General features: G+C 51.0%; 1 protein-coding gene across 9 annotated transcripts in view; it reads right to left on the reverse strand.

The window, feature by feature from the left end:
• The window catches only part of ITPR2 (inositol 1,4,5-trisphosphate receptor type 2), a 4,412,221-nt gene that overhangs the window by 2,525,150 nt on the left and 1,860,574 nt on the right, over positions 1-26,497 (reverse strand). The window lies entirely within an intron of this gene.

Consider the following 26,497-nt stretch of genomic DNA (forward strand, 5'->3'; position numbering starts at 1 on the left):
TCTTCAACCCAAAAGGCATGACCCTAAACTGGTAGAACCCCTCAGGTGTTTAGAACACAGTATTTTCCTTGGCATGGTCTGTCAGGGCTATTTGCCAATAGCCTGAGGTAAGGTAAAAGATGCTTACAAATTTGGCAGCACATATGGTGTCTGCGAGCTCATCATCCCGGGGCAATGGGTGCGCGTCAGTTTTGGTGACGGCATTGACTCCTCGGTAGTCCACACAGAACCTCCAAACCTTGGTACCTGCCTGGGAACTTGCCTTGGGGACAAGGAACACTGGACTGGACCAGTGACTGGTTGAGGGTTCAATTACACCCAGATCAAACATCTTGGCGACCTCAGCGTAGATGCGGTGCTTCACAGTATCTGACATCCGATATCACCTGCTTTTGACAGGTACCCTGTCACCAGTGTCAATTTTGTGCCTGCACCATGGGGTGAGGCCTGGTGTCAGTGAAAACAGAGGGGCATACTGACGGAGCAAAGGCCTGCAGGCCCTCTGCTGCTCTGGTGTCAGATCTGGAGAGAGATGCACTCCCTCCACTGAACCATCTTGAGGGTTGCTATGCAGCAAATCAGGAAGGTGCTCACTCCCATCCTCCTCTTGCTCTAAAGCTAGCAGAAGGCATGGGACTTCCTCTCTTCTGTGGAAAGGCCTGTGCCTTTTAACATGGAATACCTGAGGGGTTACCCCAGGGACTTCCATGTCAACCAGAGAGTTGACTTTGCCCATCTTGGAGATTATCCTGAAGGGTCCAATCCGCTTATCTGCCAAAGCTCTAGGCTTGGTAGGCTCCATCACAAGGATCTCCTGTCCTGGAGTCCAATCGACTTGTGAGACCTTAAGGTCATGCCAGTACTTATTTAATTCTTGGCTTGCACTAAGATTCGCTGCTGCCTGGACCATCATTTGTGCCATCCTCCGCCTGAGGCCTAACACATAGTCCCCCACTTGCTTGGCAGGACCTGAAGGGGTGGCTTACAAACCTTCTCTTAAGGCAAGGGGCCCCCTCATGGGATGTCCAAAGAGAACCTCAAAGGGGCTGAAACCAACACCATCTTGAGGCACTTTTCTATAGGCGAACAGCAGGCCTGGTAGGAGGAGATCCCATTTCCTCCTTCAGGGCTCTTCCAAAGCCCCCAACATGCCCTTGAGAGTTTTATTAAATCTCTCAACCAGACCATTGGTCAGGGGATGGTAGGAGGTGGAGAACTTATAGGTTACTTTGCACTGCGTCCACATCGCTTGCATGTAACTCGACATGAAGTTGCATCCTCTGTTAGAGACCACCTCTTTAGGGAATCCAACTCTGGTAAAAATTGCCCAGGAGAGCCCTGGCAACCACCTTGGCAGTAATGGTCCTAAGGGGTATAGCCTCAGGATACCTGGTGGCATGATCAACAAGGACCAGGATGAACCGGTGTCCACCTGATGTGGGAGGGTCTAAGGGACAATGTTGATGCCAACCCACTCAAATGGTGTGCCAACCACTGGCAACCGCTGCAGTGGGGCAATGGAACTGCCTCCAGGCTTGCCAGACAACTGACAAGCGGGACAGGTCCGGTAGTGGGACTCCACTTCTACTCCCATCTGGGGCCAGTAGAAATGTGCAGAGAGCCTTTGCTTTGTCTTCTTGATCCCAAGATGACCAGCTAAGGGCATCTTGTGCGCCAACTGCAACAGGAAGGGCCTGTAAACCTGGGGTACCACCAACCCCTTGAGGGCACCAGGTTCAGGCTTAGTGGGCTCACTACAATAGAGCTCACCCTCCCAACAGATTTTGCTAGACCTTAGCATTTCACCCTGTGCATGTTTTCTTAGACCCTCGAGAGAGAGAGAGAGTGGCACTCTCTCTCACCCTAACAGAAGTCTCCCCTAGAGAGCCCCCCTTCAGCCAGCAGGCATTGAAGGTCAGGGTGATCCTCTGGGTTGAGCACCTCTCCCGCAGGAGGGTTGTAATGATTTGTTTGGTTTGTTTACATTTGCTGCACGTCCCTGTTTCACGAGCTGAGCTGGAGGTTCCTTGCAGGCTAGTGAAACTAGAGGACGGTTGAGTTGGAGTTAGCCAGTGGCTGTATGTTGGGCTCTGGGTGGGCCCGCTTTAACAATAAAGCTTACAAGAAAAGATACCTGTCTGCGTTGGCAAATTCTTTTCATTGGCGACGAGGAAAATAAAACGGGCCCGCTGCACGCCATCCACCAGCCATCCGAGCCGCGGAGAAGGGACGTCTGCCTTCAGTTCTCGTTGGCAGGCAGCGGATGAAGAGGACGACAAAGGAGGGGGCCGCTACGCCTCTCCCTTGAGGCGTTGCAGCGGCCAGCTGACAGCATCCACTACACGTCACCAGCGGCTAACGGGGTAGCAGCCGCTCTGTTTTCCCAAGAGTTGTGAAGCGACCTGCAGTTGGGAGCGGCACGGAAGGGGGCCGTTTCCAGCCCAGGTTGACGACCGGCCCATCAGCATAGAAGCCGTTGCGCCTCTCCCTAGGGCGTAGCAGCGGCCAACAAAGAGAAGTGCCCACTTAGTCGGAAGAGGTGCCTCCGAGTTTCCCGTTTCTCTGGGCTAGGGTTGACACGCCTACTTAATGCACTGTAACGCCTTTTCTTACCATAAGAAATGGTATAGAGGTGCACTGCCTCACGATAAGTACATTTATTTGGAATATAAATAAGGGGCATCTAGTTTTTCCTGCCGAACGGATTCCACACAGTATAGGACACAAGTCACTTTAAGGGAAGCTGAATCAGAGGTTCAAGGAAATCTTCCAAGGAGAACCTAGAGCTACCAAAAATAGAGTGAGCTCACCTAGAGACACACAGTGAAAATACTGTCAGTGTTGAACCTTGCAGCAGTAACTTTGGTCTGACATTATTTCCAGCCAAGGAGTTCTACGCAACAAACGGCCATTTGGTTCTGCACCTGTACAGCATAATTATAAATGGCAATAATGGCATCTGCTAGTATGTCTCCCCACCAACTGTTCTGCCAGAACCTGGTACCGCTACTCTCAAATGGGACAGGTGGGAAAAACTATTTGACACATACAAAGTTTGCAGCAGCGAGAAAGGAAGCATTTTTATTGCACAATTTAGGAACAGAAGGTTGCAGTGTCTTCAATAGGTTGCCAGAACCTACAGAGGTAGGACAAAGGGATGAAGACCAATTTTCTATAGCGGTCAAGAAGTTATAATTGCATTTTGAGCCAAGAAAGAACATCACATTCGAGAGACATACGTTTTTTCAAAGAAGTCAAGAGCTTTAGGAACCAGTGGAAATTCTCATTGCTGCACTAAGAACTTCGAGCCATTCGTGTGAGTTTGGGTCTTTAGCTGATTCGCTCATACGTGATCAGCTTGTACGATGAACAAACAATAGTAGGAAAACTACTATCGAAGGACCTACCTCTTGAACAAGAAGTAGAAGTAGCGAGAAGAATGGAACACACTTCCAAGTACATGGCTAGTATGAGGCCTGCTTGTTTGTGAAGTTGCAGCAGTCAGAAGTGGTAAGGAACAAGTTACTTACCTGTAACTGTTGTTCTCCAGCATGGGTCTGGCATGGATTCACATGCTCATGAATATTCCCCGTCGTCAGGCTGGGAATCCTCGGTAAAAAAAATCAGTTTCAGTTTCGTTTCTGAACTGTCTTTCTACTCTTAACCAATCACTGGTCTCTGGGTCATACTGCCCCAGCGAATGACTGCCCTCTACCTTAGCCCCTCCTCTGGCAGCCGTCTTCAGATTTGGTAGCACGTAAAGTGGCAGTAGGACCAAGAGAAGAGCTGCAGAGGGGTAGGAGGGAGGGTTCGCATGTGAATCCATGCCAGACCCATGCTGGAGAACAACAGTTACAGGTAAGTAACTTGTTCCTTCTCCAGCATGGGGTCTGGCATGGATTCACATGCTCATGAATACAAGAATACATAGCAGTACACACATGCACAACCACAGGAGGTGGCAAGGCTCAACATTAAGCATTACAACAACTCAACATTAAGCATCTCTTACCTCCTCACCAGGCTCACCTTCAAGCGAACAGGTTGCGCAGCACTCCCTGGCCGACTCTAGACTCCTCCCTGGAATCCCAGTCGACGCAGTAGAATCTCGTGAAGGTGTGCTTCGACCTCCAGGTAGCAGCCCTGCAGATGTCGAGCAGGGGCACACCAGATAGGAACGCTGTAGTAGCAGCGATCGCTCTAGTCGAATGGGCTCTCGGGCGGCCAGGCAACGGTCGGTTCTCCAACCGGTGACAGTGCATGACGCAGCTGGAAAGCCACCTGGAAGTGGAAGCCTTCAAGAGGGCCTTCCCTTGGTTCACAGGGCCAAAGTTTACAAACAGCTGTGATGTCCTCCGAAAACTCTTTGTGTGGTCCATGTAGAACTTCAGAGCTCTAGCCACATCCAGCGAGTGCAAAGTCCTCTCAGCCGACGACGAAGGTGACGGGGAGAAAACAGGTAACAGCAAGGGCTCATTGAGATGGAAGTCCGACGGCACCTTGGGCATGAAGGAGGGGTGCGTCCTCAACACTACCCTCGTCTTGTGAAATGTCAGATATGGAGGCTTACAGGAGAGGGCCTGGATCTCTCCCACTCGTCGTGCGGAGGTGAGGGCCACGAGAAAGGCTGTCTTCCACGATAGGAACTTCAGCGGCGCTGAATGCAAGGGCTCGAATGGTGGACCGATGAGCCTGGTCAGCACTATGTTGAGCTCCCATGCCGGGGCCAGGGCTTTCACCGGCGGGAACGAGCGGAACAGTCCCTTCATGAACTCCTTCACCAAGCGATGAGACCACAGCGACGACCGTCCTGGAGTTCTGGTGTATCTGGAGATAGCGGCCAGATGAATTTTGACAGAGGCATGTGCCAGCCCTGCCTTGGCAAGCGACAGCAAGTACGGCAGCACTTGAGGGGCCGTGATCCGCAGAGGGTTCATCTTCTGTGCACGGCACCAGACAGAGAACCTCTTCTACTTATTTCCATAGCACTTAAAGAGTCGAGGAAGCCCTGGTCTTTGCAAGAACCTCCTTGCAGTCCGCCGGGATGTCGTAACCTCCGAACTCTAGTGCTGCAGGAGCCAGGCCTGCAGGTTCAGCGATCTTGGGTCGTGATGTAGGATGGCTTCTCCTTCCCTGGCGAGAAGATCCGTGTCCGTCGGCAGTTTGACCGGCGTAGAGGCTGACATGTCCAGAAGGTCTGGGAACCAAATCTGCCTCGGCCACGCCGGTTCGACGAGGATCATCCTGCACCGGGCCCGTCTGAGTTGACTGATGAGTCGCAGAAGCAAAGGTAATGGTGGGAACGCATACAGGAACAGGCCGTCCGAGGGGAAGGAAAATGCATCACCTATGCTCCCCGCCGGGGGAAACCTGCTGGCGAACCTCCGGCACTTGGTGTTTGTTGCCGTCGCGAACAGGTCGATCTGGGGCTTGCCCCACCATCGGAATAGGAGATCCACTTGATACTGCCGAAGTTCCCACTCGTGGCAAGAGTGCAGCTCCCTGCTGATTGAGTCGGCGACAGTGTTTTTCACTCCTGCCAGATGAAAGGGTGCCCGGAACATCTCCTGGGCGATGGCCCAGTGCCACAGATCCTGCGCTTCCTTGGATAGGGCTGGGGATCTGGTACCTCCTTGCTTCCGGATGTAGAACATCGTGGTGGTGTCGGTGAAGACACGCACCACTTTGCCCTTGAGGGACTGAAGGAAAGACCTGAGGGCCCAGAACATGGCCTGAAGCTCCAGGACGTTGATGTGCAGGGACCTCTCCTCTGGAACCCAAAGGCCTCTTGCGTGGAGATCTCCGGTCGTTGTGTGCTCCCCATCCCTCCAGGGAGGCGTCCGTCGTCAGTGCCCCCTGGTGCACTGGGGTCTGGAAGTCCATGCCTGCCAAAAGATGTGCACGGGTGCCCCACCACCGGATTGCTTGACGGAAAGTCACGTTGAGTGGGATCTTGTCTTCAAAGCTTCCCATCGCTTGCATCCAACGGGCATCGAGGAACTACTGCAGTGGCCGCATCCGCAACCTGCACAGTCACACGAGGTAGATGCAAGATGGCATCAGGCCGAGCAGGGACTTGATGGACCTCACTTTGGCCACTTCCATGGTCAACAGCCGTTGTACCTTGCCTAGGATGGCCCTCGTCCTTTCCTCCGACAGCGTGGCCAACCGCGTCACTGTGTCGAGCCTGGCTCCCAGGAACAGGGCGTCCTGCAACAGTACCAAGTGGACTTTGCAAAGTTCATCGAGAATCCCATCTCCGTGAGCAGGCGGATGGTCTTCGCTATGTGGTGGACGGCGAGTTCTCTTGACTTTGCTCGAATGAGCCAGTCGTCCAGGTAGGGGTATACGTGGATCCCCTGCCGGCACAGCCACGCCGCTACTAGTGCCAGGCACTTGGTAAAGACCCTTTGAGCCGACTTCAACCTGAAGGGCAGGGCCTTGAACTGGTAGTGCCGCCCTTGGACCACGAACCGTAGGAACTTTCGATGTCCTTTGTGTATGGGGATGTGGAAGTAAGCATCATCCATGTCCAGCGACGATAGAAAGTCGCCTTCCTCCAGCTGTCTCAGCACGTGCCGAAGGGTAACCATCCGGAACTTCTGTGCTTTGATGTACTTGTTGAGGCGTCAAAGGTCCAGGATGGGCCACAAGCTGCCGGTCTTCTTTCGGACGACGAAGTACCGCGGGTATACTCCGGAGCCCCGAAGCCTCTTTGGGACGAGTTCTATTGCACCCTTTCTCAGCATGGCTCGTACCTCCAGAAGAAGCTGTGGAATGTGGTTTTCTTTCCTGGCCACAGGTGGAAAACGGGGGCACTTCCTTTGGAACTGCAGAGTGTGCCCATTGCGAGGGAATCCAGCACCCAACGGTCGGTGGATTGGACTCCCACACACCGACGAAGTTCGCCAGCCAGTCTCCCACCGGGGTGCTTAGATGGGGGCCTGACGACACGGCTGGTTCAGTCCTGTTTCGCCAAGGCCTTGCCACCCTGGGCTCCTTGGTGATGACGACGTTATCCACCGGCCTTGCTGCAGCCTCTGTAAGCTTCCTGCGACAAGGAACAGACATCTTGCCGGTACGACAATGAACTGCCGCCGAATCCTTTGGAGGCACCTTGGGATTTGCCTCCGGTCCAAAAGGACGGCCGTCGTCGATGGAGAGCGCCCAAGGCACGGGCCGTCTCGGTGTATGCTTTGATTGCCTGCAGACTCACGTCAACCGCTTTCCCGAACAGGTTGTTTCCGTCGAAGGGCATGTCCAGTACCCTGGTCTGCATGTCCTGAAGGAAGTTGGTGGCCCTGAGCCAAACCGCGCCGGCGCAGGCAAACGCCGTCACCCATCTGGTGAAATCCGGTATCAGCGATGTCCGTCGTTATTGTGATGGCGTGATCTGATGCCACCTCGCCTTCTTGCAGAATTTCCAGGGCTTCCGCCCTCTTGTCGTCCGGGAGGAAGTCTAGGGTAGGGGAGATCTTGAAACACAGCTCCCTATCATAGCGGGCCACGATCGCAAGGGCGTTGGCTGCTTTGATGGTAGGCGCTGCCGACGAGATGACTCGACGTCCCATAGCGTCTAGCTTCTTTCCCTCGCTGTCCGGCGGGGAAGTAGAGGATGAGCTTGAGGCTCAAATATACCGAAAAAATAAGAGCGAAACTCTTCGAAATAACGCAATACACAGTAAAAGCTCAAGAGCTACAGCACAAGGACTCCCAACACTTGAATGTGCGGTAAAAATCTGAAGATGGCTGCCAGCGGAGGGGCTTAGGTAGAGGGCAGTAAATGGCTGGGGGCAGTATGACCCAGAGACCAGAGATTGGTTAAGAGTAGAAAGACAGTCCAGAAACTAAACTGAAACTGATTTTTTCTTTACCGAGGATTCCCAGCCTGATGACGGGGAATATTCATGAGCATGTGAATCCATGCCAGACCCCATGCTGTAGAATATGGGAATATTCCAAGCCCTTCTCAGAGCCATACAAAGTCTACATCTGGGAAACGAGGCTGTAGTAAGATAAGAGGGCTCATGGGAGGGTAGCTAAGAACTTCCCGGTTCAGATGGGAGTCCATCAAGGATGTGTATTGGCCCTTAAATTTTTGGCCTTTTTAACAACGGCATAAACCATTCACTGAGGAACCTACAATGTGATGCGCCAACCTTGGCTGGAGAAAATTGTCTAATCTTGATGTTTGCGGGCGATGCCGTCCCCGTATCCCTAACACCTCTGGTTTGAAAAAACAACTGTTGACTTTTGAAGAGTTCTGTGATAATAATGGGTTCTCTCAAAATGAGGGAAAAAAATAAAACCATGATTTGGAAGAAGAATAGGACCAAGGGCTTTGATATACTCACTCTAACACTCAAAGGGGAACAGACTGAACAGGGCAATGAGTATGATTACTTGTCAATATGATTTACAGAGAAATGTAACTGGACCTCCCATGTTTCCTGGGCAGACGTAACACTCAACCGCTATGGTGGGGCAATTGCCAAGTTTGCTCAGGATTATGAAATGGGGCGATCAAAGTGTCCCTGGAAGCTTACTCGGCCAAGGCAAGCAGCATTACTTAGGGCTGAATTGTGAGGCGGGCCTATAAGTGAAAATAAATGTATGAAACATTCGCTGGGGTTTCTGAGGAGCACTCCAAATGCTCTAGTTTTAGCAGAAGTTGCTGTACGTAGAATTCGGTCTCTGTGCAAGTGAAAATCCTTATTGTACTGGACCAGAGTATGGTCTTCACCTGGACTAGTTGTGGTCAGATTGGCCTTTCAAGATATTTCATACCTGGAGGGAGCTTGAACCCTCCCCTGGATGAAATGCTTAAAGAATGCCTTTGAGGTATTAGGTTACGCAGAGTATTGGTCACAACCCCAACTCACAGAAGGGTTGACAAAAACAATGAACAAGGAAGCACTCTTGAAAATCGAAGCAGGAGGACTTCTTGTTGATATCCTAAGTAATGAAAGGGGAAGGACATATTGGAACATGAAACAGACAGTTGGAAATGAGAAATACTTGGACACCTTGTCCCCAAAAATTCTCCAAGGCTTTATACCTTAGGCTTTGGTTTGGCATGTTACTCTTAGCTGAAGTAATGCATGAATTGAATCTTAATGCCCCCAAAAAATGCCCTGCATGTGAGTACCATACTGAGAACATTGTGCACTTCCTCCTATTTTGCCCCTGATACTGCAATGTTAGGAAAAGATATCCAGTGCTGTCATTTAGGCAAATATCTATTAGATCTGTAAGAGAAGCTTTTACATTATGCACTAATTCAAATGATGATCTAGCGGTACATGTTGTGGTACAGCATTTGGCGATTGCATGGAGAGTAAGAACACGTTGCACAACTTAAAATAGTTGTCAATCTATGGGGCAAAAGATTGGGCATTTTAAACCTAATACTTGTTGTATTAAGAGCTTATAGTGTGATAGTTTTGTGTTAGAATTTGTTATTGTTATACTATTTATTACGCTATATTATCTATTCTTAAATTTATCCTGGGGATTTGATGGGAGCCAAATTAAGTTCTGTGCCCAAGACTAATTCCTATTTTCTTTCTTCAAAGTGCTATGAAGACATGCATTACTTACCGTAAAAGCATTTCTGATGATTGTATTTGCTTAGATTCACATGCTGTGCATATAGTCCGACATCCAGTGATAACTGCAGAGTACTGCATCTTTTCTTTCGAGAATCGAAAGGGGACGTCGACATGGGCGTGCCTGTAAGGAACAAGTTACTTACCTGTAACTGTTGTTCTCCAGCATGGGTCTGGCATGGATTCACATGCTCATGAATATTCCCCGTCGTCAGGCCGGGAATCCTCGGTAAAGAAAAAATCAGTATCAGTTTCGTTTCTTATCTGTCTTTCTCAGTAGTAACCAATCACTAGTCTCTGGGTCATACTGCCCCCAGCCAATGACTGCCCTCTTCCTAAGCCCCGCCTCTGGCAGCCATCTTCAGATTTGGTAGCACGCAAAGTGGCAGTATGACCAAGTGAAGAGCCGTAGAGGGGCAGGAGGGAGGGTTTGCATGTGAATCCATGCCAGACCCATGCCCATGCTGGAGAACAACAGTTACAGGTAAGTAACTTGTTCCTTCTCCAGTATGGGGTCTGGCATGGATTCACATGCTCATGAATATAAGAATACATAGCAGTACACATGCACAACCACGGGAGGTGGCAAGGCTCAACATTAAGCATTACATAAAACTCAACATTAAGCATCTCTTACCTCCCCACCAGGCTCACCTTAAGTGAACAGGTTGCGCAGCACTGCCTGGCCGACTCTGGACTCCTCCCTGGAATCCCGGTCGACGCAGTAGAATCTCGTGAAGGTGTGCGTCGACCTCCACGTAGCAGCCCTGCAGATGTCCAGCAGGGGCACACCAGACAAGAACGCCATGGTAGCAGTGATCGCTCTGGTCGAATGGGCGGCTCGGACGGCCGGGCAAAGGTCGGTTTGCCAACCGATGACAATGCATGATGCAGCCGGAGAGCCATCTGGAAATGGAAGCCTTCGAGAGAGCCTTCCGTTGGTTCACAGGTCCAAAGTTCACAAACAGCTGTGATGAACTCTTCTTTCGGTCCATGTAGAACTTCAGCGCTCTAGCCACATCCAGCGAGTGCAAAGTCTTCTCGGCCAGAGACGAAGGCGACGGGAAGAAAACAGGTAGCACCAAGGGCTCGTTGAGGTGGAAGTCCGACGGCACCTTAGGCATAAACGAGGGGTGCATCCTCAGCAACACCCTTGTGTCGTGAAAAGTCAAGTATGCAGGCTTGCTGGATAGGGCCTGGTGTTACGCTCACCTGGTTCCCACAGGGGCGTCGATCGGACCCGGACAGCTGCGGGCTCCACCAAAGTGATGCGTAGTGAAGAGATGACAGTCTGGACTGGCCCGCCTAATCTTGTCTGCTGGACTCGTAGAAGTATTCTCCTGCAAGTGGAGAAAGTGATTTAGCCACCCGTGGACTTTAGTGATGGCCTCACAGCAGTTCTCGTTCTCCCCACTAATCACCTCCGATATCCCCTTTTGGTAATCTCACCTTATGTTTTTAAATGATGAGCTCTCCATCCTGCATGGCATGCAGCGGCGCGTAGATACCAGTTACTTCACTGGGTTGAAGGTACTGGAGAAGTTCCGGAGGAATATTAACTCCAGTGTCTATAAAGTTCAAAGAGTTCAATATGTCCGATGTTCACTCTTGTTCCATTCCCTCGTTAGGTTGCAGCTGGGTCCAAAAGAATATTGCCTGGAGGCAGCCGATGGCGTTCAGGTAAAGGTCTGTATTACCAAACACTGTCAGGTAAAAGTTGCATGAGTTTAACTTGCTGTTTTCTCTCCCTTTATAGGTGCGGCATAGGAAGATGCGGCGAATTAAAGAATAATACCTCCGGGGGTCAAGCAGGTAAGCCTTTGGTGGCAAAGAGATTGTCTTTGTCGGTTTTCTCGGCTCACCTTGTTATTCCTTTTGTTTTCCCCCCAGGTGCTGGATTTCGACGAAGAAAATGATGGAGGCAGCGCCGAGTCGAAAGATGCAGTGGACTGGTGAGTATAACACGACGGTGCTGCTGGCGAAGCGACACTTGCTGAAATAATGTCCTTTCCAGGCTCGAAGATGTGCTGGGTCCGGAATTAATCAGGTAAGGAATCAAATAATGGATGTGATCTAACCTCTTCTCCTTTCTTTTCCTTTTGTCTAGGAGCTCCGGATTCGAGGCGGGCGTGGCAGAAGACTGGATGCTTACTTGCAGACACGGTGAGCGTCACGCTGCTGGATGCAGAATAACGCAAAGCATGGGCTGCTGTTCGGGCGTGGTTTAAATAGCCTGCAAAGTAGTCCCAAGTAAGAAGTTCCCCAGAACCAAACCCGAGTGAAAAATAGTCCCTGTAATAAAATAGTCCCATCCAGGCCTCACGTTGGCTTGGACTCATTTGCAGCATGGTCTGCATAAGGTAAGTAAAGTCTATGAGCCTGGCCCCTATGGCGCCAGGATTGAATCCAAACAGCCCCCAACAGCCCCCAGCTGGGGTTTTAATGAGTATCTGGATATCTGCTCCCGGGGCTGATGGACACGATCCGGATGCCCGGGGGTAGGCATCATGACAGCACTCCCCCCCAAGGCCCCTCCTAAAGTTGTTGTTCCCCTTTGCCCTGGCTTGTCTGGGAAGTTCCGATGGAATTTTTTCACCAATAGAGGAGCATGAACGTGGTCACTAGGTTCCCATGACCTTTCTTGTGGTCCATAACCCTTTCCGTCGATTAAATAAAAAAGTCTTGATTTAACCATTTTAGAGTCCAGGATGTTTTTTACCTCAAATTCAGGTTGTCCATCTATTAGGATGGGGTCAGGTGGTTTGGTTAATCTTGTCCCGGGTTGAACTGGTTTTAGAAGTGAAACATGAAAGACAGGATGAATCCGCATCTTAGAGGGTAGTTCTAATTTGACGGCCACCGGGTTGATAATGGCCTTAATGGTGTAAGGTCCCAAATATCTAGGATTAAAAGTCTGAGTTCCTTTCAGAGGTATATGTCTTGTAGCCAGCCAAACTTGATCTACGATTCGATATGGCGGGGTCTCACTTCTATGTTGATCAGCATTTTTCTTGTATTTCTCTTTTGCTTGTTTCAAATGTTTTGTTGCCTCTTTAAAGGCTTGTGTAATAGTAGAATGCAGATGAGTTACTGCCGGCATTTCTAAATGCTGGGGTGAATCGAGTTCTGAGGTTCGAGGATGATGTCCATATATGGTATAAAAGGGGCTTTGTCCGGTTCCTGAATGTACAGAGTTGTTGTATGCGTATTCAGAAATCCATAAAATGTCCTTCCAATTACTTTCGGTTTGGTGGAGCATACAACATAGCTATTGTTCAAGAGTCTGGTTGGTTCTCTCCGCCTGACCATCGGTTTGGGGATGATGACTGGTTGATAACCTTACGTCGATTTGTGCCAATTGACAACACTTTGGCCAAAATTGCAAAATGAACTGACTACCTTGGTCAGAGATCAATACGGAAGGAAATCCATGTATTCGAACAATATTTTCGAGAAATACCTTGGCCAAGATTGAAGCAGAAGGTAATCCTTTTAAAGGAATGAAGTGGGCCATCTTGGAAAAAAGATCAACAATAACTAGAATGATGTTGAATCCATTACATGATAAAGTCTAAAGACAAAGTGTGCCATGGTGCGGGTGGAATATCTAAAGGTTGTAAACGACCAGCTGGTTTCTTCTTTTGACTTTTGTTCTGGGCGCAGATGCCACAAGACAGTACAAATGACTTTACATCTTTTTGCCAGTTGGGCCACCAGAATTGTCTTTTAATTTTAGCTTCAGTTTTTGCAATACCTGGGTGCCCTTCCATCAGAGCTTCATGGAAATTGGAGATGACTTGTTCTTGTAGTTCCTTGTGTGGTAGAAATAGACGCCCTTGATAGTAAGGTAGGTCATTGACAACTGAATAATCTTGGCCCTTTTTAACCCAGTCCTGCAGGGCTGCTGAATCGAAAAGTTGTTGGATCTTTAAATGAATATCTTCTAAGGTCTGTAGAGTAGTTATCCCAAGAATTCTTTGTTCAGGAATTATAGGCACCGGCTCCGGGTTCGAATATGCTTCTCCCATCCCGATTCGGGACAAAGCGTCTGCCTTGCCATTCTTACAACCTGGTCGATAAGTGATCACGAAATTGAATTCGGCAAGGAATAAGGCCCATCGAAGTTGACGCGATGATTGGGCCTTGGCTGTTTTTAAATACTGCAAGTTCCTGTGATCGGTGATTACAGTAATGGTATGCCTGGCACCGAGAAGATAATGCCGCCAAGCCTTGAAGGCGGATTTTATGGCTAACAGCTCTTTATCGGTAACCGCATAGTTTAATTCGGGAGCCGAGAATTTTCTGGACCAAAATGCTACTGGATGAAGTTGACCGGTTTCTGGATCCTTCTGGGTCAGGACGGCCCCCATGGCTAAACTGGATGCATCGGTTTGAACTATGTATGGGAGCTCGGGCGTGGATGCTTTAAGACAGGTGCCGGCGTGAATTTCAATTTCAGTTCTTGGAAGGCTTTTTCAGCTTCTTCAGTCCACAAGAAGCGTTTGTTTTTTCGGAAAAGTGCTGAGATGGGGTGTACAACATATGAGAAGGCAGGAATAAATCTGCGGTAGAAATTAGCAAACCCAAGCATGCTTTGCACCCCTTTAACTGAACTGGGTAATGGCCACTTGAGAATTGCGTCCACCTTTTGAGAGTCCATTCGGACTCCTTTTGGAGTCAGGATAAATCCAAGGAATTCAACTTCTGTAGTATGAAAAACACATTTTTCCAATTTTGCATATAACTTGTACTGGCGTAGTTTCTCAAGGACTGAACGAACGTGCTTAACATGGTCTGATTCTGTGGAGGAGTAACTAGAATATGGTCTATGTATACGACAACATAGATGTCAATGAGTTCACGAAGGACATCGTTCATAAAATACTGGAAGGCTGCTGGTGCATTGCACAACCCAAAGGGCATCACCTGATATTCGAATAATCCGTACTTGGTGTGAAAAGCGGTCTTCCATTCGTCACCCTTCTTTACACGTACCAGATGATATGCCCTTCGGAGATCTAATTTAGTGTAGATGCAAGCATCCTTTACTTGGTCTAGTAGTTCGGGGATCAGAGGCAATGGCTATCGGTTCTTCACCGTGATCTGGTTTAATGCGCGGTAGTCTATGCACGTTCTGAGGTCACCTTCCTTTTTGGGCACGAAGAATAAAGCTGAAGATGCAGGGGACTTAGATGGACAAATGAAGCCATTAGCAAGGTATTGGTCAAAGTATTGTCGTAGGTGACGGTTTTCGGGGTCCGTAAGGGCATAGATTCTACTGCATGGAGGTTGTGCACCGGGTATGAGGTGGATTTGACAATCGTATGATCTATGAGGTGGTAAGGTGTTTGGCTGTTCTTTTTGGAAAACATCCTGGAATTCTTGATATTCCTTAGGTAACTGCATAACTGGATTAGCGACTGTGGCCAGGCTTTTGTTCAAGGTTTTTTCCGGGTAACAGGTGTGTGCACACTCCGGGAAGGTTACTCTCTTCTCTCGCCAATCAATACAAGGATTATGCGTTTCCAACCAAGGTATCCCCAGTATTATTTGGAACTGCGGGGCTTTGATTAAGTCAAAACAATAGTCTCTCGATGCCCATCTTGACCCAACAGTGTCATCTCTGTGGTGGAATGAGTTACAGGCCCAGAGGCAATTTCAGTTCCATCGACTGTGGTGATAACATCCGAAGTGGTCTTTTTGCAGAGAGGTAGATTCATCCTAGAAGCCAATTCGTGGTCCACATAGTTTCCTACGGCCCCGCTATCAATGTATGCCCTAACTGCGTGCACACGTGATGGCTGCCTTGGATCAATAAGGACCATTGGTATGATTAGGTGCGAGGTCCGAGTGTCCCTCTTTAAGCTCGGCAAGCGGACCTCTACGCTTGTCGGGCGTGGTCGTTTCCCGAATCAGGCTCTGTTTGATTTCTATCAGCAACTCCGACTACTTTCTTGGATGGTTTTATAGGGCAATCCCTTAGAAAATGTCCTGAGGCCCCACAGTACAGACACAACTGCATCTGTCGTCTCCTTTCTCTTTCTTTTTGAGTTAAGGGTCCCTTGACCCCCCCCCCCCGATCTGCATTGGTTCTGATGCATCTGTTCCTTTGGGAGTAACATTGGGTTTAACCAATAACCGATTTCTCGAACTTAGCTCGATCAGCTTTTCTATTCTGAAGTCCGTGGTCTAGCTGGACAACTAAGTTTATATATTCTGTGCAATCCTGAGGTGGGGTCACAACTTGGGCCAAAACATCTTTGAGTTCACCCTGAAGTCCACAATGAAATAATGTAATTCGCTTTACCTCTGGCCATCCGGTTTCCACCACCAACCTATTGAAGGTTGCGAAATAAGCTAGCAGGTCCTGGTTTCCTTGTCGTAGGGATAGAAGTTCGTTATCCAGGGCCTGTCCCTGTGAATGTCTGGCGAATAATCTTTCCTTGCTCAATTGAAAACCCTGAATCCCGAAGAAGAGGGTCATCCTGGTTGACTAATGGAATTGACCAATCCGCTGCGCTGCCACTAAGGTATGACAGTACAAAGGCTACTTTGGCTTGGTCGTTTGGAAGAGCTCCTGGTCTGCATAAAAAGTGCAAGCGGCATCGGTTCATGAACACGGCGAACCTTTTCGGGTCCCCAGCAAAGCGTTTGGGAGGAGCTAAAGGAATGCTCCCTGGTAGAACCACTTGCACAGGGCTGCTCGATGAAACGGGGGTTGAATTCCCCCCAAGTCCAGGTAGTGGCGTTTGCCCGGCTTGGTTTTGCAGCAGTTGTCTGGCAAGATCATCATTGTGCTCCTTTGACACAATCAGTTCTCTCCTGAGGGCATTAGTTTCTTGGCGCGCTGAGTGCACTTCTGCCCTAAGTTCTCCTAACAATTGGGCTAGTTGGTCGGTTTCTGAGGTCTCCATTACGCCCGGGTGGGGATTTGTAGATAGGCTTCGCGTTCTGTTACGCTCACCTGGTTCCCACAGGGGCGTCGATCGGACCCGGACAGCTGCGGTCTCCACCAACGTGATGCGTAGTGAAGAGATGACAGTCTAGACTGGCCCGCCTAATCTTGTCTGCTGGACTTGTAGAAGTATTCTCCTGCAAGTGGAGAAAGGGATTTAGCCACCCGTGTACTTTAGTGATGGCCCCCAACAGTTCTCGTTCTCCCCACTAATCACCTCCGATATCCCCTTTTGGTAATCTCACCTTATGTTTTTAAATGATGAGCTCTCCATCCTGCATGGCATGCAGCGATGCGTAGATACCAGTTACTTCACTGGGTTGAAGGTACTGGAGGAGTTCCGGAGGAATATTAACTCCAGTGTCTATAAAGTTCAAAGAGTTAAATATGTCCGATGTTCACTCTTGTTCCATTCCCTCGTTAGGTTGCAGCTGGGTCCAAAAGAATATTGCCTGGAGGCAGCTGATGGCGTTCAGGTAAGAGTCTGTATTACCAAACACTGTCCGGTAAAAGTTGCATGAGTTTAACTTGCTGTTTTCTCTCCCTTTATAGGTGTGGCATAGGAAGATGCGGCGAATTAAAGAATAATACCTCCAGTGGTAAAGCAGGTAAGCCTATGGTGGCAAAGAGATTGTCTTTGTCGGTTTTCTCGGCTCACCTTGTTATTCCTTTTGTTTTCCCCCCAGGTGCTGGATTTCGACGAAGAAAATGAACGAGGCAACGCCTAGTCGAAAGATGCGGCAGACTGGTAAGTAAAACGCGGCGCTGCTGCTGGCGAGGCGACGCGTGCTGAAATAATGTCCTTGCCAGGCTCGGAGTAGTGCTGGGTCCGGAATCAGGTAAGGAATCAAATAATGTCCATGATCTAACCTCTTCTCCTTTCTTTTCCTTTTGTCTAGGAGCTCCGGATTCGAGGCGGGCGTGGCAGAAGACTGGATGCTGACTTGCAGACACGGTGAGCGTCACGCTGCTGGATGCAGAATAACGCGAAGCATGGGCTGCTGTTCGGGCGTGGTTTAAATAGCCTGCAAAGTAGTCCCAGGTAAGAAGTTCCCCAGAACCACACCCGAGTGAAAAATAGTCCCATCCAGGCCTCACATTGGCTTGGACTCTTTTGCAGCATGGTCTGCATAAGGTAAGTAAAGTCTATGAGCCTGGCGCCTATGGCGCCACGACTGTTTTCTATGATGAGCCTGGTGCCTAAGGCGCCAGGACTGAATCCAAACAGCCCCCAGCCGGGGGCTGTTGGGGTTTTAATGAGCATCTGGATGTCTGCTCCCGGGGCTGATGGACACGATCACGATGCCCGGGGGGTTAGGCATCATGACACCTGGATCTCTCCCACTCGCCGTGCAGAGGTGATGGCCACAAGAAACACAGTCTTCCACGACAGGAATTTCACCGGCGCCGAATGCAGGGGCTCGAATGGCACCCCCATGAGCCTGGTCAGCCCCACGTTGAGTTCCCACGCCGGGGCAGGGGCCTTCACCGGCGGGAACGATCAGACGAGTCCCTTCATAAATTCCTTCACCAGGCGATAGGACCACAAGGACGCCCGTCTTGTGGTTCTGGTGTATCAGGAGATCGCAGCCAGATGTATCTTGATGGAGGCGTGAGCCGGTCCAGCCTTGGCCATCGACAGTAGGTACGGCAGCACTTGAGGGGCCGTAATCCGTAGAGGGTTAATCTTCTGTGCACCACACCAGACAGAGAACCTCTTCCACTTATGTCCGTAGCACTTGAGAGTTGAGGACGCCCCGGCTTTTGCAAGGAGCTCTCTGCAGTCAGCCGGGATATCGTACTCTCCAAACTCTAGCGCTGCAGGAGCTAGGCCTGCAAGTTCAGCGACTCTGGGTTGTGATGAAGTATGGCGCCTCCCTCTCTGGAGAGAAGATCCGCATCCGCCGGCAGCATGACTGGTGGGGACGCTGACAAGTCCAGAAGGTCCGGGAACCAGATCTGCCTCGCCCACAGCCGTGCGACCAGGATCATCCTGCACCGGGACCTCTTGAGCTGGTTGACGAGTCGGAGCAGCAACGGCAACGGAGGGAACGCATAAAGGAACAGGCCTTCCCAGGGGAACGTGAAAGCATCGCCCATGCTCCTCGGCTGGGAGAACCTGCTGGCGAACCTCTGGCACTTGGAGTTCGTCGCTGTCTCGAACAGGTCGATCTGGGGTTTTCCCCATCGTCCGAAGAGTCAATCCTCTTGATCCTGACGTAGTTCCCACTCATGGGACGAGTGCAGCTCCCTGCTGAGTGAGTCGGCGATGGTGTTTTTTATCCCTGCCAGATGAAAGGGCACCAGAAGCATCCCTTGGGCGACGGCCCAATGCCACAGATCCTGGGCTTGCTTGGAGAGGGCTGGGGATCTGGTTCCTCCCTGCTTCCGGATGTAGAACATCATGGTGGTGTTGTCGGTGAAGATTCTCACCACCTTGCCCTTTAGGGACGGGAGAAAGGACCTGAGGGCCCAGAACAATGCACGGAGCTCCAGGATATTGATGTGGAGCGTCTTCTCCTCCGGGAGCCAAAGGCCTCTCGCGTGATGTTCTCCGGTGTGCGCTCCCCACCCTTCCAGGGAGGCATCCGTCGTCACCGTTATCTGGTGGGATGGGGTCTGAACGTCTGTGCCCGCCATTGGATGAGAGCGGGTGCCCCACCACTGGATCGCTCGTCGGAAGGTCTCGTTGAGCGGGATCCTGTCCTCGAAGGTGCCCGTCGCTTGGGTCCAGCGGGAGTTGAGGAACTCTTGCAGAGGGCGCATCAGAAGCCTGCACAGGCACACAAGATATATGCAGGAGGACATCATCCCGAGGAGGGACGTGATGGACCTCACCCTGGGCACGTCCGTGGCCAGCAGGCGCTGCACCTTGCCCAGGATGGCCTTCGTCCTTTCTTCCGACGGTGAGGCCAGGTGCGCCACTGTGTAGAGCTTTGCTCACAGAAACAGTGCGACTTGCGACGGGTCCAGGTGGGATTTGGGAAAGTTGATGGAGAATCCCAGGTCTGAGAGCAGCTGGACGGTCTTTGTTGTGTGATCCACAGCGAGCTCCCTTGTCCCTGCTCGATGAGCCAGTCATCCAGGTAGGGGTAGACGTGGATCCACTGCAGGCGCAGCCACGCCGCCACCGGTGCCAGGCACTTGGTGAACACCCTGGGTGCCGACTTCAATGCGAACGGGAGGGCCTTGAACTGGTAGTGCCGTCCTTGGACCACGAACCTGAGGAACTTTCGGTGACCTTTCAGAATGGGGATGTGGAAGTACGCATCCTCCAAATCCAAAGACAACAGGAAATCGCCCTCCTCCAGCTGTCCCAGCACGTGCTGGAGGGTGACCATGCAGAATTTCTGTGCCTTGATGCATTTGTTCAGCCGTCGCAGGTCCAGGATGGGGCGCCATCCTCCCGTCTTCTTTTTTACTAGGAAGTACCTTAACATACTCCGCAGCCCCAGAGCTTCTTCGGGACGAGCTCGATGGCACCTTTTCTGAGCGATGCTCTCACCTCCAAGAGCAGTTGAGGGACGTGATTTTCCTTCCTGACCACGGGTGGAATGCAGGGGCACTTTTTTAGAAATTCGAGGGCGTGCCCCTGGGCCAGGGCGTCCAGCACCCAATGGTCGGTGGAGATGGACTCCCATACGCTGGCGAACTTCGCCAGCCGGCCTCCCACCGGGGTGCTTCGGTGGGGGCCCGACCCTGCTGTCGGTTCAATCTTGCTTGGCGGACGCCTTGCCGCCTTGGCCTCCCTGGCGACGACGGCGGGGTCCCCCCGACTTGCCTCGTCCTCTATAGGCTTCCTGCTTCCTGCGACGAGGAGCGGGCCGCTTGGCGGTACGTAGACGAGCAACCGCCGAATCCCTTGGAGGCACTCTGCTTGCCTCCAGCGCTCCGAAAGGACGGCCTCCGTTGCCGGAGGACGCCTAGGGCCCTAGCAGTCTCTGTGTCCGCCTTGATGGCTTGGAGGGACTCATCCACCGTTTTCCCAAACAGGTTGTTCCCGTTGAACGGCATGTCCAGCACCTTGGCTAGCACATCCTGGCGGAAATACGTCGCCTTGAGCCAATCTCGTCGTCTGAGGCAAACGCTGTTGCCTAGCTGGCGGAAACCGGTGTCGGCAATGTCTGTTGCCACCGTAATGGCGTGGTCCGATGCCACTTCTCCTTCTTGCAAGATCTCCAGGGCCTCGGCCCTCTTGTCATCCGGTAGGAAGTCCAACAGGGGGGCGATCTTGAACCATAACTCCCTGTCGTAGCGGACGAAGATCGCGAGGGCGTTGGCCGCCTTAATCATTGTTGCTGCCGACGAGATAACTCATCGTCCCATTGCGTCCAGCTTCTTCCCTTCGCCTCCGGCGGGGAAGTTGACGTTGAGACCGACCCCCCCCACCCCCCGCTTTCTTCTTGGCCGCCGCTGAGACGACAGAGTCCGGGGTAGGTTGTGCCCTAAGGCACAGAGGGGCCGCGTCGGGGACCCGGTACTTCTTCTCGTACCGATCCTTCTTGGCAGGCGTCGTAGAAGGGTTCTTGAGAAGGGTGAGACACTCGTCCCAGATGTCATCCAGCAGAGGCACGGCGAAGACTGACTTCCTCCTGGCCTTGCGCCGTTGGTAAAGGAAACCTTCCTTCATCTTCTCCTCGGGGCAGAGCTGAAAAAGCTCGGATGCCCTGCCGATCATTGCGTGGAAAGATCCGATCTCATCGGACGGGGAGGCCCGGGCTGGTGACGGGAGCTCAGTCCCGTCAGCACCGCCGTCGTCGTAGGTACCCGTCATGGCCGTGTCTGTTCCCGTGTCATCCCCAGGGATGGGGGATGTGGGTAAAGTGTCACGCACGGCGGTCGCTGGCAGCTGTGGAGAGGCTGGCGTTGGAGCAGCCATTGACATTAGCCGTCACGCCGCCCGCGCGTTCCTCTGCAGCGGTCCAGCCTTTCCGCCTTCCGACCAGTGGCGTCCTTTTTACGAGCGCCAACCCGGAAGCCCGCGCGTTGCAACCTATTCGCATTAGGCTTCCAGGTTGGTACGCTTCAGTTCTTTCCTCCGCAGCCGTTGCCGCTCTCTTTCCTCCACTCCCGTTTGCCTCCTGGCATTCTTTCTGCACTCTGCCCGCCACGCTCTGCGGGAGCTCTTCTCCCTGCTCCTCTTTGGCTCTCTCTCTCTCCCCGGTTCTCCTGTTTCATTCCCTCTCTGCTCATTCATTTAATGCCCCATCTCTGTAGTGTTGTATTCCCTTGGAGCTCCCACCTACACTACTTTCAGTGGGTTCCCCTAACAGCTGGATCCTTCAATTCACACAGTCCTGCCTTGTATCCTGTCGCCATCTTCAACAAGGAAGGGTTTTTTTGCGCCTTCCGGCTTTTTCCCCTTAACCGGTCTGCCCCGGTACGGGGGCCCCCTTGGCCCCGGGATAGAGGGGCAGGGTGACTTCCTCTCGAGGCAGACCTCATCTACACTCCAGAGAAGAGGCATTGAGGATAAAGAGATTTGGGATCAAATCGGACGAGGAGACCACAGGTGAGCAGGAGGGCGTAAGGGGCACTCGGGGAAGTGGGGTGAAATTGGCTGAATCAAGGAGTGAGCTTGACAGTTTGCAACGCCAAAAAGGAAATATGGCCACCCCCGAACAAATACAAGAACTAGTGGCCGCAGTCCAGGCCATGAACGTAGAATTGCAGAACGTGAAGGCTGATAACGCAGTCTTGAGGCAGATGGTCTCTGCTCGGGAAACTAGGGATTCCGACTTACCTCCTATGGCCTTATCCTCGGGCAAGTTTGACGGAACCCCGAAGCGCCTCAAGGAATTCTTGGAAGCCCGCTCCATTTATTTTGCCTTTAGACCTCAGTTGTTTTCGAATGATCACACCAAGGTGGGGTTTATGGTATCCAACATGACCGGGAATGCCTTAGCTTGGGCCACCCCTCTAGTGACCAACAATAATCCTGTAATCAGAGATTATGTGGGCTTTTTGGCCTTACTGCGCCAAACTTTTGAACAACCCGAGATAATACATGTGGCTGCGGAAGAGCTTTTGGATGTGCAACAGGGTTCCAGTGACCTGCTGACATATATCTCCACCTTTAAACGTTTGGCCTCAGAAGCAGGATGGCCAGAACGGGCCCAGTATACAATTTTCCGTCGAGGCTCGAAAGAGGAGATAAAGGATGAACTGGCAAGGATAGCCCGCCCTACTACCCTGTCTGACTTATTCTCCATTGTTACTCAGATTGACTATCGCCTCAGTGAACGCAAGGCGGAAAGGAAGAAGCATAAGGCCCCTGGCTCTCTTCTACCAAGTGCCCACTCGTTGCCCTCCCTGCCTCACTCCAGTAACAAGGAAGAACCAATGCAAGTTGGGTCCGCTAGATCCCCCTTGACACCCGAAGAGAAAAGACATCGGAGGGATGCCGGGCTCTGCATGTATTGTGGATCAGACGCCCACCTACTTCGAAACTGTCCCAAAGTTCCACCTAGACGGTTGGGAAACGAACGACCTCGGAACTAAAGGGGACGAGTAACCGAGGTCAGAGCGCTAGTCCCTATGTCACTGTGATGTTAGCTTCACACGCAACCACCTTGGACTCACGCCTCATGGCTGTTCCAATCCAGTTGGAAACGCCGACAGAAGTACTTACCACCATGGCTCTGCTGGATTGTGGCGCTGCAGGGGTATTTATGGATACCATGTGGGCGCACAAACAAGGTCTCCCTCTGCTAAAAACGGGAAGAAGTCCAGAAGGTAGAAGGAGTAGATGGTTCCCCACTTTCGTCGGGGCCTATCACCCATTCCACCGTATCCATGAAGGTCTACATTCTCCAGCATTCGGAACAGATACAATTTGACTTAATTCGAGCAGCCCATTTCCCAGTAATCCTTGGAATCCCCTGGCTGAGGAGGCATAATCCGCTCATCGATTGGGCACAGAACACCATGGCCTTTACCTCCTCATACTGTAAACAAAATTGTTTATTTCATCCTTCAGAAGATTTGGTACAAGTCCTCACTCCCCAACAAGAAGGAGTAAATGAAATTTGTAAGGTTCCCCCGGAATTAGCCAAATTCAAGGAAGTCTTCAAAGACAATCCTGTCTTAGATCTACCTCCACATAGGCCTGAAGACTGTGCCATCGAGCTGGTGCCAGATGCCCTGGTTCCGTTTAGCCGCATGTTTTCCTTGTCTCTACTGGAGAAGAGGGCTCTTCGCAATTATTTGGACTCCCATCTGCCCAATGGCCTCATTCGACCCTCCAAATCCCCGACTGGAGCCTCTGTATTCTTCAAACCTAAGAGGGATTCCTCTGAGTTAAGGCCATGCATTGACTATCGGGGTCTGAACAAGGTCACGGTTTGTGATCGCTATCCAATGCCTTTGATAGCAGACATATTGGAAGCAGTCGGGGGTTCAACCATCTTCTCTAAGTTAGACCTCCGGAGTGCCTACCACCTTCTCCGAATTAGAGATGGGGACGAATGGAAGACTGCTTTACGGACTCCATTTGGCCTTTTCGAGTACCGGGTGATCCCATTTGGCTTGGTTAACGCTCCTGCCATATTCCAGCGTTTTATGGATCGCCTGTTTTCTGACCTGTTATACCGCAGTGTCATAGTTTACCTAGATGACATCTTGGTTTTTTCGAAGTCCACCTCCGAACATACATTTCATCTTCAGACAGTTCTTCATCGTTTACAGTCACAACATCTATTGGTTAAACCTGAGAAGTGCCTCTTCAATATGTCTTCCGTTCCATATTTGGGATACATCCTATCCCAGGAAGGCATCACCATGGACCCGAGGAAAGTATCTGCCATCTTGGACTGGCCCACACCCGCCTCTCTGAAGGACATTCAACAGTTCCTGGGTCTAGCCAACTTCTACAGGAAATTCATCAGACATTTTTCGCAGATTGTGCTGCCCATTACCTCACTACTTAAGAAAGACGCCAAACCTTTTCACTGGTCGGAACCAGCCAATCAAGCCTTTATTGATCTAAAAAGGAGATTCTGATCCACTCCTATTCTATCTCAACCGGATCTAGACCAGCCCTTTATAGTTGAGGCTGACGCCTCCGCTAGCGCCTTAGGTGCTGTACTCCTTCAACTTAAGGATGGCAAGGAACATCCTGTAGCATATCTTTCTAAGACTCTTTCCACAAGTCAACGGAACTACTCTGTTATCGAAAAAGGACTTTTGGCTCTCAAGGTGGCTTGTGAAGAGTGGAGACACCTGCTACAAGGCGGAGCGCATCCATTTACATTACGTACTGACCATAAGAATCTGAAGATTCTCAGAAATATGGAACGCGTCAACTCAAGACAGGCTCGCTGGGCGCATTTCTTCAGCCAGTATGACTTTACCATAACCTACATTCCAGGCACCCAAAACAGCTTGGCGGACGCCCTGTCCAGATGTCAGTCTTCAGAGTACCACTCTCCTTCCGTTAGCCACCCTATGTTTCCCCGAAACAGAATCGTGGAGATAGTATCCTTGTTTCTTCAAGAGATTAAGACAGTAACCAAACCTGATTTGGCAGCCACCGTACCTGGTTGACTTACGTCCTCAAATCCGTTGGTCTGAAGGTCTTTTACTGGTTGGGCAGCGATTGTACGTTCCCTCTAAGTTCTTACAACTGAAGGTTTTGGAATGGGGTCACAACCATGTAACCACAGGACATAAGGGAGTCCGAGGTACATTAGAGTTAATCTCTCGTTCCTTTTTTTGGCCTTCACTCTCTCGTGACGTAAGGCAACACTGTAAGACTTGCGTGGTTTGCGCCCAGAATAAGAACTCCACCCACAAACCCTACGGGTTGCTGATGCAACCGGAGTTGCCAAGCCGGCCATGGTCCCAAATTTCTACTCACTTTATAGTAGACCTGCCCAGATCCCAGGGGTCGACCTGTCTCATGGTTACGATTGATACATTCACCAAGCTGGCCCATTTCTCCGCACTGCAGGGAGTGCCATCTGCCACCGAGATGGCCGCAGTTTTCCTCAGGGACATTTTTAGGCTCCACGGACTGCCCGACAAGATTATTTCTGACCGGGGTAGTCAGTATACATCTCGATTTTGGGGCGCCCTGTGTCAACGGTTAGGGATAGAGAGGGCTTTGTCATCAGTCTTCCATCCTCAGACCAACAGTCAGACAGAGCGGCTCAATGCCTCTCTTGAGCAATACCTCCGGTGTTATGTCAATAAGAATCAGGACAATTGGGTGAGCCTTCTGCCCACCGCCGAATTTGCGTATAATAACGCAGTGCACTCGGCAACGGGTCTCAGCCCTTTTTTCTGTTCTTACGGTTTTCACCCTCGCAGTATTCTCCCGGTTTTTTCCTCACCCACTAATATACCCACCATTGAATCCACCCTGGATCAAATAACCACAGCCCACACTACAGCTCAACGGAGTTTAGCTTCTGCTAGACGCAGGTATAAAGATCTATCTGATCGAGCTCGTTTACCCTGTCCTGATTGGAAGGAGGGCGATCGGGTCTGGTTATCTACTAGATTCTTGCCTAGATGGGTACATTCGACCAAACTAACCCCCCGATTTATAGGACCCTTCAAGATAATCAAGAGGATTAACCCAGTGGCTTACAAATTACAACTCCCCAAGTCCATGCATCGGGTGCACCCGGTCTTTTACTCCTCCGTTCTCCGCCCAGTTGATCCAGACACCCCAGTTAGGAAGACTACAGGGTTGTTGAGGAATCCCAAGTCTATGCCTGAAGAATATGAGGTATCTGCCATCTTAGATTCCAGATATCGTAGGGGCAGGTTGGAATACCTTGTGTCTTGGAAGAACTATCCCAGTTCGGAGGACTCCTGGGAGCCCAGGTCTTATGTACATGCGCCTAGGCTAGTCAGGCGTTTTCACCGGACACATACAGGAAAACCCGGAGGGTTCGGATCTGGAGGGGGGCATACTCTCACGCACGGC

This window comes from Ambystoma mexicanum, chromosome 12 (genome assembly GCF_040938575.1).
Source record: "Ambystoma mexicanum isolate Mex_15411 chromosome 12, UKY_AmexF1_1, whole genome shotgun sequence".
In the NCBI taxonomy this organism is placed as follows: Eukaryota; Metazoa; Chordata; class Amphibia; order Caudata; family Ambystomatidae; genus Ambystoma; species Ambystoma mexicanum.